Genomic DNA, 12,798 nt, shown 5'->3' on the forward strand with positions numbered 1-12,798 from the left:
GCAGCTGCTACTTTTTTTCCTACAGTGTGTCTTGTATTGGATAATGTTCCCAGAACAGATTTTTTCCGTAGAACTCTGTTTTTTCAGGAAATAACTAAAAAGATGTGAAGAAATTTTGATATAGCCTCTAGCATTTTAGTTATGGGAACATTCTTGCAATACTAAGTCTGGCAAGGTAAAAGCTATTTATTAATTTTCTCCTTGGAATTATAAATATTATTTAATTGCTAGTCCTTAAAATCTCTTTAGGCTACTATGATAGTTTTTGGGCTAGACTTCAGTTTTCTTTTATATGGTACCACTGCCTTGAATTTCAAACGAACTTTTTCATTCTTTGCAGCCAGAGCTGAACTACTGGAGAAGTGCGGGCAGGAGGCCTACACCTGCATTGTCATCATAGTCTCTTTAAGTGGCATTTCAAATGTGTGGAACATGCTACATAAATTGGCAACAAGTTTCCAGTGGGTGAAGGTAAGTAGTACATCCAAATGTTTGATCTTTTGGGTGATGTCAGATATGCCTAGCTAGTCCCTTGTTTCTATAGTGTCTACAGTATTTTTACAATACAGGGAACATTTCTTCAGTGACTAATCCTTCACTTGATGTGTGCTGTCAGCCAGTTTTTCTCACGCATCATAGAGTTTATTCGTTGGTCTTCATTATCACTCAGGAGAGCTGATGCTGTAGGACAGTGACCATCCTTCTGTGTCTGTAAAACATGGTTTGATAAGGTGCATTTTTTTGATCACATTGGTTTAATTTTTTTGTTTAAAACACCAGAGAACCTCTTGAAAACTCACAACAATGTAGCACCAAAGCACAGAAATGTAAGATATTTTCTAATATTTAGGTTTCCAGCTTGATTTTATCAGTCAAAAAGATTCATACTTTTCATATTGTAGGCATATATGAGTGAGTGATTAATCTCATATCTGGTTTATTTCTCCAACGTTTTGTGCAATAGTACTGAGCTTAATATAACTGCTTAAACTTGGGTTAGAAAAAGAATTTACTGGTGAACCTTAGGCTTCAGAGAAGGTGCCTGTGGAAGGTGCAGTGGGAAACTCTAGAGGTAAAAATACTTATATCTGCTGCTCTGATACCTTTATTTTTTCATATCCCTTGTGACTTTTAGTTGTGCTATTACTCAGACCAGTGATTCCATAAAGGTGAGAATTGTCCACTTACAGGAGTATCCATGTTTTTTTAGAAGACAGAAAGAGATTAAATGCAATAGATAATAAATATGTAAATACTGTAGTTTTTACAGAATCAAAGGCACGATCCCCTCTGAGTTGTCTAGCATAAAGAGTACAAAGTCAGGATATTAAAGCTCCTTGTCTAGCTGACTCATTCACAGTTTTTACATTCAATGCACTCAAGTCCTGCCTGACAGATACTTCATTTCTGTGGAAATGTCCTTGAATAGCGATAATCTTATTTCTGGCAGCAAAATGGGCTGTATACTTAAACATCCTTGTGAGCATCTATATAGGATACGTGTTTATGGTATCCACTGACTTCTTAAGGTAGATAGCAGCAATTAGTATCAGACTGGAAGAGAGTGTATTTGACAGTGATACCAAAAGCATTCCATTTAGTTTAGGTGGGAAACATGTAAGCTCCTTTGCTTCTTAGGAAGAGCATGTGGGATTCTTTTCATTTATTAAATACAAGGACCAGCTTTTGTAAACAATGCTCACTTCTTGTTCAGACTTAGCTTTTCAATAGAATCAAGTCAGAGAGAGTTTGGTTTGATTGAAGACTAGGTTTCAAATTCATACATGCGTATCAAGAAGAGTTAGTGAAAGTATCTTAAATTAGCTATATGTTTAGTTTTTCTGAGTCTGCCCTCCATGCATGTTATATGCTTCAGTTAGTCTCTTCTGGCGTTTTCTTACAACTCATTTCAAGGTTTTGTTCATGCCTCTTTCTATTCTATTTCTTGACTTCAGAGCTACACTTCCAAGTAGTAAGGAATAACCTTAAAGGGATACTTGAAGATGCATCACTCTCACTAATATATGAGATAAGTGAATTTAACAAACTGTATCTCTACTCAAGTTTTTTTCATGTTGTATCTGAGAAACTATTGTGTCTATTTCCATTTCAGACTTTTCTACATTTCAGGGTTCAAGCAAATAATTTCTGAAAGAAAGCTTCCTGCAGAGTGACTGTGGGATGTTCCCTGTGGTGGGAGTGTGAAGTGCCTCCCTGCAAAAGAGAGGGAATGAGAACTGCTTTTGTTGATTATCATGTAAACCTGTGCAAGCATGTAAACCTGTGCATCCATATGCTTCTTAACTTCTCTTCCTTTTGAAGGATCTTTCTTAAATTGTTTCCAGCTGTGCCTGCTCAGGAATGCAAATTTCCTGTTACAATATCTAGATAATCTAACAGCTGAGAAGGTAAAATATTCACGTTTAACTATTGCTAATGGAACAAAGAACAACAGGGCAGACAGAATGTAACTACTGGGGTCATTTTGAGCTTTAACATGGATTTGGCTTTTGGGTCGCACTGGTAGATGGCCAGTTGCTTCATTAACTGGGAATATCCTGACCAGAGATTTCCTTCCTATACTGCTTGGTGGATAGTCTATACTGAAGATCTAGAGGGACTGAGAATAGTCACAACAGATAAATTTTGTCTCAATCATATTACTCTGAAAAGCATTAGGTATGAAGAAAGGGTCCATGGGACCACTCCCCAAAATACTGCCCTATTTAAAAATCCCTCTCATATAGGATGAGAAACTTAGGTTCACTTGCTGTGTTGTATAATGTATACTTTGCCTTTTTCATAGCTAACAACTCTTTTATTATTTGGTTTTAGTCCTCACATGGTAATCCTAGACTGTCATATGGAAAACATGGTATTCTTGATGTACAAAGTAGATCTTGGAAGGAAATTGCTGTATAGTTTTGTTTCTGCACAAATGCTGTGTGGAAAGAAGATTAATTTTCAGTTCCTTAGAATTGCCCTGTCTTATTACAGTGTTAGCACATTTGATGAAGCCTACGTATCTGAGCAGAAATTGTTGCACCTCCAATTGCCTGCTTTATCCTGTATTACATCTCATTTTGCTTCTATACAAGGAGCCGTTTACATAGGTTTTAAGACCTAAGTTCTTGATTCCTCAACTTCAACCCATGGAACTACAACACAGAACACCTAGGATAGCTGCAGGATTTGTTTATACATGTATTTTTGGATGAATGTTAGGAGTCTGAATGAAATAGGCTCATATATGAGGGCAAAATATTTAGTTTTAGTAGGATGATGCTCAAAAGTACATCAAATCCTTAGGTTCTTCTTAAATTAAGGCCTGAGAGCAAAATGTTAAGAAGAATAATCTACTTTTGTCAGTCTCATTTCACATGTTCTGTGTAATGAGATGGAAAACTGTTCTCACCTTAACTATAAAGGCTCTCAATAGCTGCTTTATTTGGGGTTTAATAATAATAATGTCATATCTTAAAACATACACCATTGTGCCTCCAAGAGCAAACACATACAGCCAGGGTTAGAAAAACTAAACATAAGAGAACACTAAATTGTGTGTTTTGCACATATGTATACTATAAGTAAAGATTACGGGGCCTGTTTGCTCAGTGGTTTGAGCGCGGTGCTGACAACAATGACAACACCAAGGTCGCAGGTTCGATACTCGCTCGATCCCCATGTGTTGCCTGGTCTAGTCGAGAGGTGGCGTCCCTGCCCATGACAGGGAGGTTGGACTAGATGATCTCTAAGGTCCCTTCCAGCCTATGCCGTTCTATGATTCTGTGATTACTGTGTAGTCAACAATTCACGGATGCATATGCAACAAAAACTGTCTTGAATTCTACTCAGAACCTAGTTTGCTGTCTCAAACATGGACATATTCTGTATGCTATAAAATAAAACAAAATCTAGTGTATTTAATTCTTTTGAGTTGTTTAATTAAACCAATTACAGCATTGTTAGTGATAGTTGAAGAAAAACATCTTAAAAATTACTTCAGTATCTTTCAGGAATACTTGCTAATATAACCATGCAAACATATGCATTTTTTGTGGCTTTACAAAGCTGTATTAATGCTAATAAAGTCACACAAGTTGTGATTGGTAAAATCTAATGTAATGCAAAGGATTTTCCCACTTTATTTCTGACAACCTGTATTTGCAACCAATCAGTTACTTTATTTTAAAATGGCTTTTCAATTACATTCTAGTGCTGTAGGGGAAAGCCTTTTGACAAAGGCATGACATAAACCATTTATGCTGCAGCTCCATCATAGTTCCCATAGCTAAACTAGACTGGACAGTTCATTAAAAAGAAAAATTAATAGTACAAGGTTGCAGGGAAACAATAACAGATTATGACTGGCCTGTGGCAGCCTACTGAATTCATGTAGTGGAATAAAAATGATTCCCTTGTCTCATAAGTGAAGATTTGCTCCAAGGTTTTAGGCAAAGTCTATACTTCTGTTCCTTTACAGGAAAAAGCTATACAGTTTCTTGTCTATGAAAGCAATGCTTTGTATATCCTGCAGAAGATTAATATGTACTCTTTTGGAATGGAAAGCACATATTAAATAATCTTTGAATGCATAATAACAGACATAATGCAAAAGAGAATTGAACACACTAAACAGCTACATCAAAGCAAAAAGCTAGCCTTCTCAGAGCTGAGCAAAGGCATGGAGGGGCAAAAATGAGGGCGGAGTTGGAACTCAATTCCATTTTTTCTTATCTAAGGTAGTAACTGCTCTAGATCAGTCTAAAATTGCTATACTTCAGTTTGCCAGAACTGCAGTATTTGTGATTAAATGGCATTGCTCTTAGGTCCATTACTGCTACCTGTGTAACATCATATGTGTTTTTACCTCTTGCTTAAGGTTCTTCTTAAAAGTCTAACCAAGTCCTAATGGCCTCTTTCTAGATCTTACTGCATATTTTTGTTATTTCTTCAGGGTTTCATGGTTCAAATTTTCTATATAGTTTTGATATGTGTGACAAAAACACAGACTTCTGCTTTAATGCTGAAGTCTGAGTTTTATTATAGCAATGCTATAAATTCCTGTCTCAGAAAATATTTCAAAGAATATGGACTCTGGGATGCATTAACCATTTCTTTTGGCCAGTAGCCCCTGAATTCATTCTAATGAATTCAACAGGATAACAGGAGAGGCTGGAAAAGGGGGAGTCTGAGCCAATATAATATTTGGAATAAATACAGGACTTGACCCCCCAGAGTATTCTCTGGTGCTGTTTGTGAACATAATCTTTTAGAAACAACAGCCTAAAATACTGAAAAGTCGTGGTTCTGGGATCTGATCTCCTTGCACTTTTACAGGTTTATACCTGCTTTCACAAGAGAACTTGAGTACTTGGCGTCCCATTCTCCCTTCTGTCATCCCAAAATAGAAAAACAGATTACGTAACCTAAAAAGTCTGGTCACTCGGAGAGGCCTCCTGGCAATCTTGGCTTAGTTTCATGCTATAAGCTGTATTTTGTGAACTGAGGCTGTACTGAAGCAAAAATAACCAGCCAACCAAAGGACTCTCCCTTGACCTCCTGAACTGTTTTCATACTTTCACTGCAGGCAGCATGTATGAGTTACAGCGTGTTGGAGAGAAGACTACTTCTCTTAATTTTTGAAGGGAATGTGTTTGCACAAACGTTTAGCACTCACTAATGAGCTGCTTATTTTAAGAGTGGGCACTAACTGCAAACTTCACTACTATATTCTGTTTACGTGTCCAAAGATACCACTTCTGTTTTCTCTCCTCTCTTCCCTGCATTAGACACAGGAGAGAACAGCCCCATCACAGGGAACAGTCTGTCAGGGAATCACAATGACTCACTCCAAGGAAAGCTCAACAAAGACTGTCTTGTGCTGTTTCACAGTAACGCTAGTGACCCAGTGGTTACTGCTACTTTGCTGCTTGCAGGATAAACAGAGTAATACAATAGCTGTGTATTCAAGAAACCTCATATCAAATGGATTGACCTTTTTTCTTCTTGTGGATCTGTAGGAATTCGATTTACTTAAAGAGTGCTTTCATTTAACAAATATAAAGATCAATTAAATGTTTAAGTGGGAAAACTTCCCAGCAAAGAATAGAATGGTAATAGCTTTTTTAAATAACTCTCAAAACCAACCAGAGGCTGGTGCTCTTGTTGGCCCAGTCATTATCAGGTTACTTCTGCTCCCCACATGCTGTTGCTTCCTTTCAGCACAGGCTGTGTTTCCTTTAACATGAGCTCACACATGATTGACAACATTGTCTGTTGTTCAGTTGAACTACTTTTCCTGTGAGTGGTTACCAAGGTGTTGCATCCAGGTCTCAGACTATGTTGCCTGAAGTCTCCATCAATTTACTATGCTACAGCTTATGGAGCTCATTTAGGCCAAAGAAACAAAACTTATACGTAAAGCCAAGAATGTACTGTTAACCTAGTACAATGAAAGAATTATTAATTAATCCGTGTTGAGCTCTTATGCAAGTTATGTGCAGTTAAAAGTGATACACATGAGCTTTCTAGTATCTACTCTGTCTCTGGTGTTACACTCGCCATCCGCTGCCTCTCAGGCGAGTGTCTTCAGGCAAGGATGGGCATGGAGGCCTCTTGCATCCCAGAGCAATACAATGATGGTTCCTTCTTCATCCTCACTCTAGAATCCACCTGGAGTCATTCTTACATTTGCTAACATGATCCACAGCTCCACACCTTGCACTTTCTTCATTGGTCTGTAGTTCCACATTACATCCAGTTTTACTGTGAATGGTGTGTTTTACGTATATTGGATATTTTCCTTTGTTCTCCATGTTATCTCTAAAACTGGGTTTGTGCAGTTCCCAAGCCTGCGTTTGTTCAATGGCTAGCAGCTGACCCCTGGTGAGCATTTACAGCCCTGATGACTCCACTGTTGTATTGTACCTGGACTTTGAAATCTCCTCATATCATCCCATGTGTGTCTCTGCTGAATTTTATTTGAGGGTCATACAGAAGAGTGCATTGCTATTGTTATCTATTCATTAAAAATACGTGCGTAAATCAACTGCATAACCACACAGAGCCAAAGATGTAAAAACCCAAAACCACTTAGGCAAGTCACCTGGTCCTTAGATAACCTGTAATAGTAAACATTCATAATAATCTTATTGTTACATAATCATTTGTGTCATGTATTATAGCTGGATTTAGTTATAGCTGTGTTTACAAATAGCATAGCATAATATGAGTGTGTGTGACCTTAATGATGAGTTCTTTCTGATTATAATATATATTTATAATTCTTTAGGTCTGATTCTAAGCTCACTTACTGAAGCTTAAGCCTGAAGGGATCCACAAAATTTGCACAAAGAGGGTTTTTTTTAAAATCATGTTAAGTTTTTTAAGGCAGTGTTTACCCTGACAGCATTACATTTGAACAAGAAATATGTCTGTCTGTTCAGAAAGATGTTCCCAGTTCTTGGATGAATCCCCAGATCCAGTTTCTCCAGCTGATGCCTTTCTGGTACTTTATTCTCTCTGACCACTGGATTTCAGGAAATTAATTTTATTGTAGGTGAAGCAAAAAAGGTTCCAAATTATTCCTTTTTCTTTAGCTTACTGTTGTGAGTTTTTGAGTTGAAAACAGTCTTTTGGTCTTCAGAGTGGCAAGAAAATATAAGGTTAGCATTGTAGAAGAGCACTATATCAATATCCTTGGATGTGATATTGTAAAGGCACCATAAAGAAATTAAAATACTTATCCATATGGGTTAGTCTTATGCAACTTTATATTATTTACCAAAGACATCTAAAGGAAAAAGGAAGATGTTCAGCATTATACACAAAAAAAAACCCATACCCACTGAAGTTTTGTAAAAACTCCAGATTCCCTATAATGTGATCAAAAGCAGCAAGCATCAGCATTGCCTTTAAATTCTGTGACATCTGAGATACCATGCTAGACCGGAGAATGAGGTAGAGGGTTATGTCAGCCTGTTCTAGTGGTCAAATTAATGGATACTACAAGTTGCTTAGCACGTATATGGTAAGTTTCCATAAATCATAGGGGAATCTTTAGCAAAGTTTAAAAAAAACTTAATCTGAGAAAAAACAAAACCAAGACTCACGGTACACTCAACACACTGCAATAGTTTTAGCCTGGCTTGTAAACAAGAGGAAAAGTACAGACAGACCATGAATTTCTGTATTTGGAAATTACTTGGAACTGTGAAAGCCTTGTTTCTCTCTACCCAAGATGATAAAATTCAGAGATGAGAGTTATTTGATCTGATAAGCTGGCACATACAAAATCTTCTTAATAGAACTATAGCAACCCAGTCGCCAAAGCCTCACGCTCTGGCAGACATGATATATTCATGCTCACATGGAGAATACCTTTTTATATAATACGCTTGCTCCTTAGTCCTGGGCTTTCAGTCACCTTAATCTTGTCTACCAGCTACTTGCTTCTAACATGGTAATTTGGGCTTCTAGTTCACACTAGCTCTCTTGAGCTTAACACATATAGTCTTTAAAAGCTCTCTATTTACACAACTTCTGTTTTCTTTCTCTATGCACCCCCAGGACCATCAGCAGTCATTTTAGTTTGTTTCTTATTTCATCTGTCATGTTGACATTTTCTTTACTAAAACTAAGAACGTCCAAAGTTTCTAAGTATTTCATCCTTCTTCCAGTAAATGTAACAAGTACTGATGTGTTTAGAAAGTTATGTTTGGTGACAGACTCTCTCATCAATCTTTACTCTAATAGTTCCTTTTCCAGAAAAAAACATAATTAGTCCAAGAGCAATTTATTTAATTACCATTATGGGAGACTTCAAAGGAAATTAGTTGGATAGAAATAGTGAAATCACCCTGGCAACTTTTTGAAAAGAACATTTCTGGTAGAAAATATGCTGAATGTAAGGGTATATTTACTGTGACAAAAAATGCCTGATTCTATTCTTTTGAGGGAAGCTTTCAGCCTTTTATATTTATATATGTGTGTGTATACGTATGTATGTTAAAAATTTTTATTATTGTTATTAGCCTCTATTTTTATTCCATTAATATAAATTCTTTGCCCTGTATGTACCTCATATTAAAGTCATTCATCCAAAATTTATACTATTTTAAATCCAGCAGTTCTACCAAGTGTCAGGTTGGTTTCCTGTTTCCTTTTCACAAGCTTATTTTTAAGTAACACTTCACTGGTCTTCATTAAGGAGAAAACTATCTGTTATTGATTTGGAAGCTAATGCTTTACTTGACTGGACACACGGTCCCTCACACTAAGGTACTTTTTTTATTGTCCGGCTGGTTAGAACAGACACTGGTGATCTGAGATGCTGAAATCTAAGATGCAGAGATATACCTCAAGTCTTAATTGTTGCACCCATAAGGTAAAAACTTGCCCTTGACATGAGAGAAATGGTGGCAAATATCTCCAAACCAATTCACTTTCAGAATATATCTAATTATAGCAGATTCATAGCTTCAGCTATGAATAAAGCTAATTAAACAAATGGCCATTTTTGCCAATTTCCCATGGCTAGCTTTCTGTAGGACATCAGCTTCTGAAACTAGGGCTTTTACGCAGGAATTTTTACGCAGTATTTAAATTAAACAGGTATTTACATTGTTTAAATTAAACAGGTACATTTTTAAAATTAAACAGGTATTTACATTGTTACAACTGTAGCAAGGCACTGCCTTAAAGCTATTGTTGTTAATGGTTTCTGTCAGAAGAATAGAAATGTTTTGTGACAATCATCTGCAATTACAGGTCAGAAATAGTGCTAATCCGTAATCTCTGGGATGTACCAGTGTTTCATATGATCAGTTAGAAATATGTAATGAACAGGTTTAACTCAAAAATAATTATGTCCATGAAAAATATACTGAATTGTTTGCTGTTTTTTTGCAAATGTATCATTTGCATGAGAAACAAATTTTAATTCCAAGCTGACAAGTCTGTCTATTTTGTGCTATTTTTATGCTTAGCGTCTAATTGCATCACCTTAGCGCCTTGAGCTGCTTTTTCTGTTTGATATCATAATATTGGGAATTGTGTCTTAGTCCTTATAGCTGTGCAACACTGAAAATACAGATAGATCCTCTGATTTGTGCTCAGAGCAGGTCAGGCTGCACAGGAAGCCAAAGGGAAGGTGCTGTTTTCTTTGTTTGTGTTTGTTTTATAGGCTAAATATTTTTAGGGTTAAATGTTCTGCAGTGACTGCTTGCAACAAGGTATCTCAGAAGATAACTTAATCAAATAGTCTTTCAATTATAATCTAGTGATTTAATGGATTGTAAATACAATTTTAAATTTGCAGTTTTGGTCCTTTCAGCTATAGCCTCCCATTAGGAACTTAAAGAGTTATGATCTGCTGTATTAGAGCTATTGATGCTGTATTAGGAATGTGTTTGAATATTCAGATGTTATTATTTCATGCAATCAAGCCAAAATAGGTCTCTTCACAGACAATCTCTGACTATGAAAAAATTAATTATTGATTCAATTTTTCATTCAAAAAATCTCAAAGTGGCTTTTATGCTCTTTATGGAAGAAAATTGCACTGAACTGGAATAGTTAAGCAAACTACCAAAAAGAACCTTACATGTGCATGGCTGAAGGAGCTGCAGCTCCAAGAAGGCTCCTTGATTAGGTATTTAGCTCTCACCTTTCTCTCTCCAGCAAGTGTATTTGAAAAAGAGACTCTTAGTAATTCACTAACTTGTCAAGTTTTATAAAGATAAGTGTTACAGAGAATCTAATTACCTGAACCTCTCTAAATGAGACCTAAACAAACTGCTGTCAGAGTGGTTTGCCTGTGCTTCCAAAGTGGCAATCTTTTATCAGAAACTTTCCTACTTGAGGGACACCAGATTGAAGGGGGCCAGAGGACTGAGTAGTCTAATAGAATTATATTCTACTAGAAGTTTTTGTAAGTGGAAAAACATTTTGCAGAGGAACACATTGGTCATATAAAGACCACACAAGATGCTATAATAGTTGGGCATTTCAGCAGCACTGCTGAAGCTGCCTCTAGAAATGAAGCTGTAAGTACAATGACGCAGATTGAATTTAGATTTCTGATTACGTGGAGGCTGTCAGCCCTTCAGCCAGAAAATATAGATCAGAACAGGAATGGATTGCCTGTTGGAATTCTTTCTGGTTTGGTTTGGTAGCTGAATAGACCTGCCTGTAGTCATTAGGTTTAGATTGGTTTTCAGTTATCGCTCTTTAATCTTGACTTTTTGGCATAGGCCAGAAGATTGTCAGTCACAGCACAAGTGTTATTTAGCCATTTTTAGGTATAAACTCTTAGAGGAACAAAAAAATGTTCAGGGTTGGCTTCAGGTGTAAGTACAGCATTAGCAGTTGGAAGTAAGTTGACTTTAGTTGTCATTTGTTTTCTCCTGGGGTATCATTTATAGCCACTTAGATAATAGCAAACTATATCAAAACCAGCATGGACGTAGGCTGCAGCCTTTAACTATACAGGAAATTATAAGAATTCCAGTTTGTCTGAGATGCACAAGAACACAATTGCTATTTAAAATAAACTCTACCAAGAGCTTAGTCATTACTTCAAATGACTCTATCAATCACCACGTTCTTTAATAAGTCTACCTTTCTTATTCTAGTTGTTTTCCTGTAGAGTTTATGCTTAAAAACAGACAGCCTCTGTCACATTTATCTTAAGTGGATCTCCCTAGGGCAGCAAGTAAATGTAAAACTCTGTTTACAGCCATTTTTCATTTCCTAAGCCTTTTAATATCACACTCGCAGTCTTATTTCTATGTCATTCACTTCATAATGTACTAACTTGTCTTACTACTTTCTGCTGCTTTGTATGAGGTACACCAAATGGCAATTTCACTCTTCTTGAATGAGTACAAATTAAATCAAAGCCTGGTGAAAATACTTTACTTTCATGATGGTTTCAGAGGTGGATACTGAAGGATATATCACACCATATTAGTCAAGAAGTTATTTTTCTTCCTCTTTCCTGCAAAATGACTTCTATTTTCAAAAAGATCATTTTATGGTTTGTCTATGGATTCCTAATACTCAGTCTCAAAGCTGCTGCAGGAAGATATGTCTACATTTCAGAAACTATTATTTGGAGCAGCTGGCATTATTTGCTTTAAATATCCAATGGAATCCTGGGGTGCATTAAGAAAAGCGTGTCCAGCAGGTCTAGGGAAGTTCTCCGCCCTCGTGAGACTGCACCTGGAATACTGCGTCTGGTTTTGGGCTCCCCAATTCAAGAGAGACAGGGACCTATTGGAGAGAGCTACGAGGATGATTAAGGGACTTGAACATCTCTCCTATTAAGAGATACTGAGAGAACTGGGACTGTTTAGCCCTGAAAGGAGACGGCTGAGAGGGGATCTTATTAACATATTCAAATATTTGACAGGTGGGTGTTAAGAGGAGGGGGACAATCTCTTTTCAGTGGTGCCCAGCAATAGAACAAGAAATAATGGGTGTAAGTTAGAGCGTAGGAAGTTCCACTTCAACATGAGGAGAAACTTCTTCACTGTGAGGGTGACGGAGCACTGGCACAGGCTGCCCAGAGAGTTTGTGGAGTCTCCTTTTCTGGAAACTTTCAAAACCTGCCTGGACGTGTTCCTGTGTGGCTGCCGTAGGGGATCCTGCTCTGGCAGGGAGGTTGGACTAGATGATCTCTCGAGGTCCCTTACAGCCCTGAACATTCTGTGATTCTGTGATCTCAGTAATCCAGTACAGTGCTATAAAACATAATTTAAAAAGGAAAAGGATTAAGGTTTCCTTTCATGGGAT

The 12,798-nt window shown here is 37.1% G+C and overlaps 1 protein-coding gene across 1 annotated transcript in view; it reads left to right on the forward strand.

Annotated features, from left to right (window-relative positions):
- The first annotated feature begins 336 nt into the window (after positions 1-336).
- CDH11 (cadherin 11, type 2, OB-cadherin (osteoblast)) overlaps positions 337-12,798 on the forward strand; it is a 40,034-nt gene continuing 27,572 nt past the window's right edge. Inside the window, exon 1 of the mRNA XM_009872665.1 lies at positions 337-471. The gene's annotated coding sequence lies outside the window, so the exon portion shown is untranslated. The remainder of the gene's footprint in view (positions 472-12,798) is intronic.

This window comes from Apaloderma vittatum, unplaced genomic scaffold (assembly GCF_000703405.1).
Source record: "Apaloderma vittatum isolate BGI_N311 unplaced genomic scaffold, ASM70340v1 scaffold18877, whole genome shotgun sequence".
Taxonomy (NCBI): Eukaryota; Metazoa; Chordata; class Aves; order Trogoniformes; family Trogonidae; genus Apaloderma; species Apaloderma vittatum.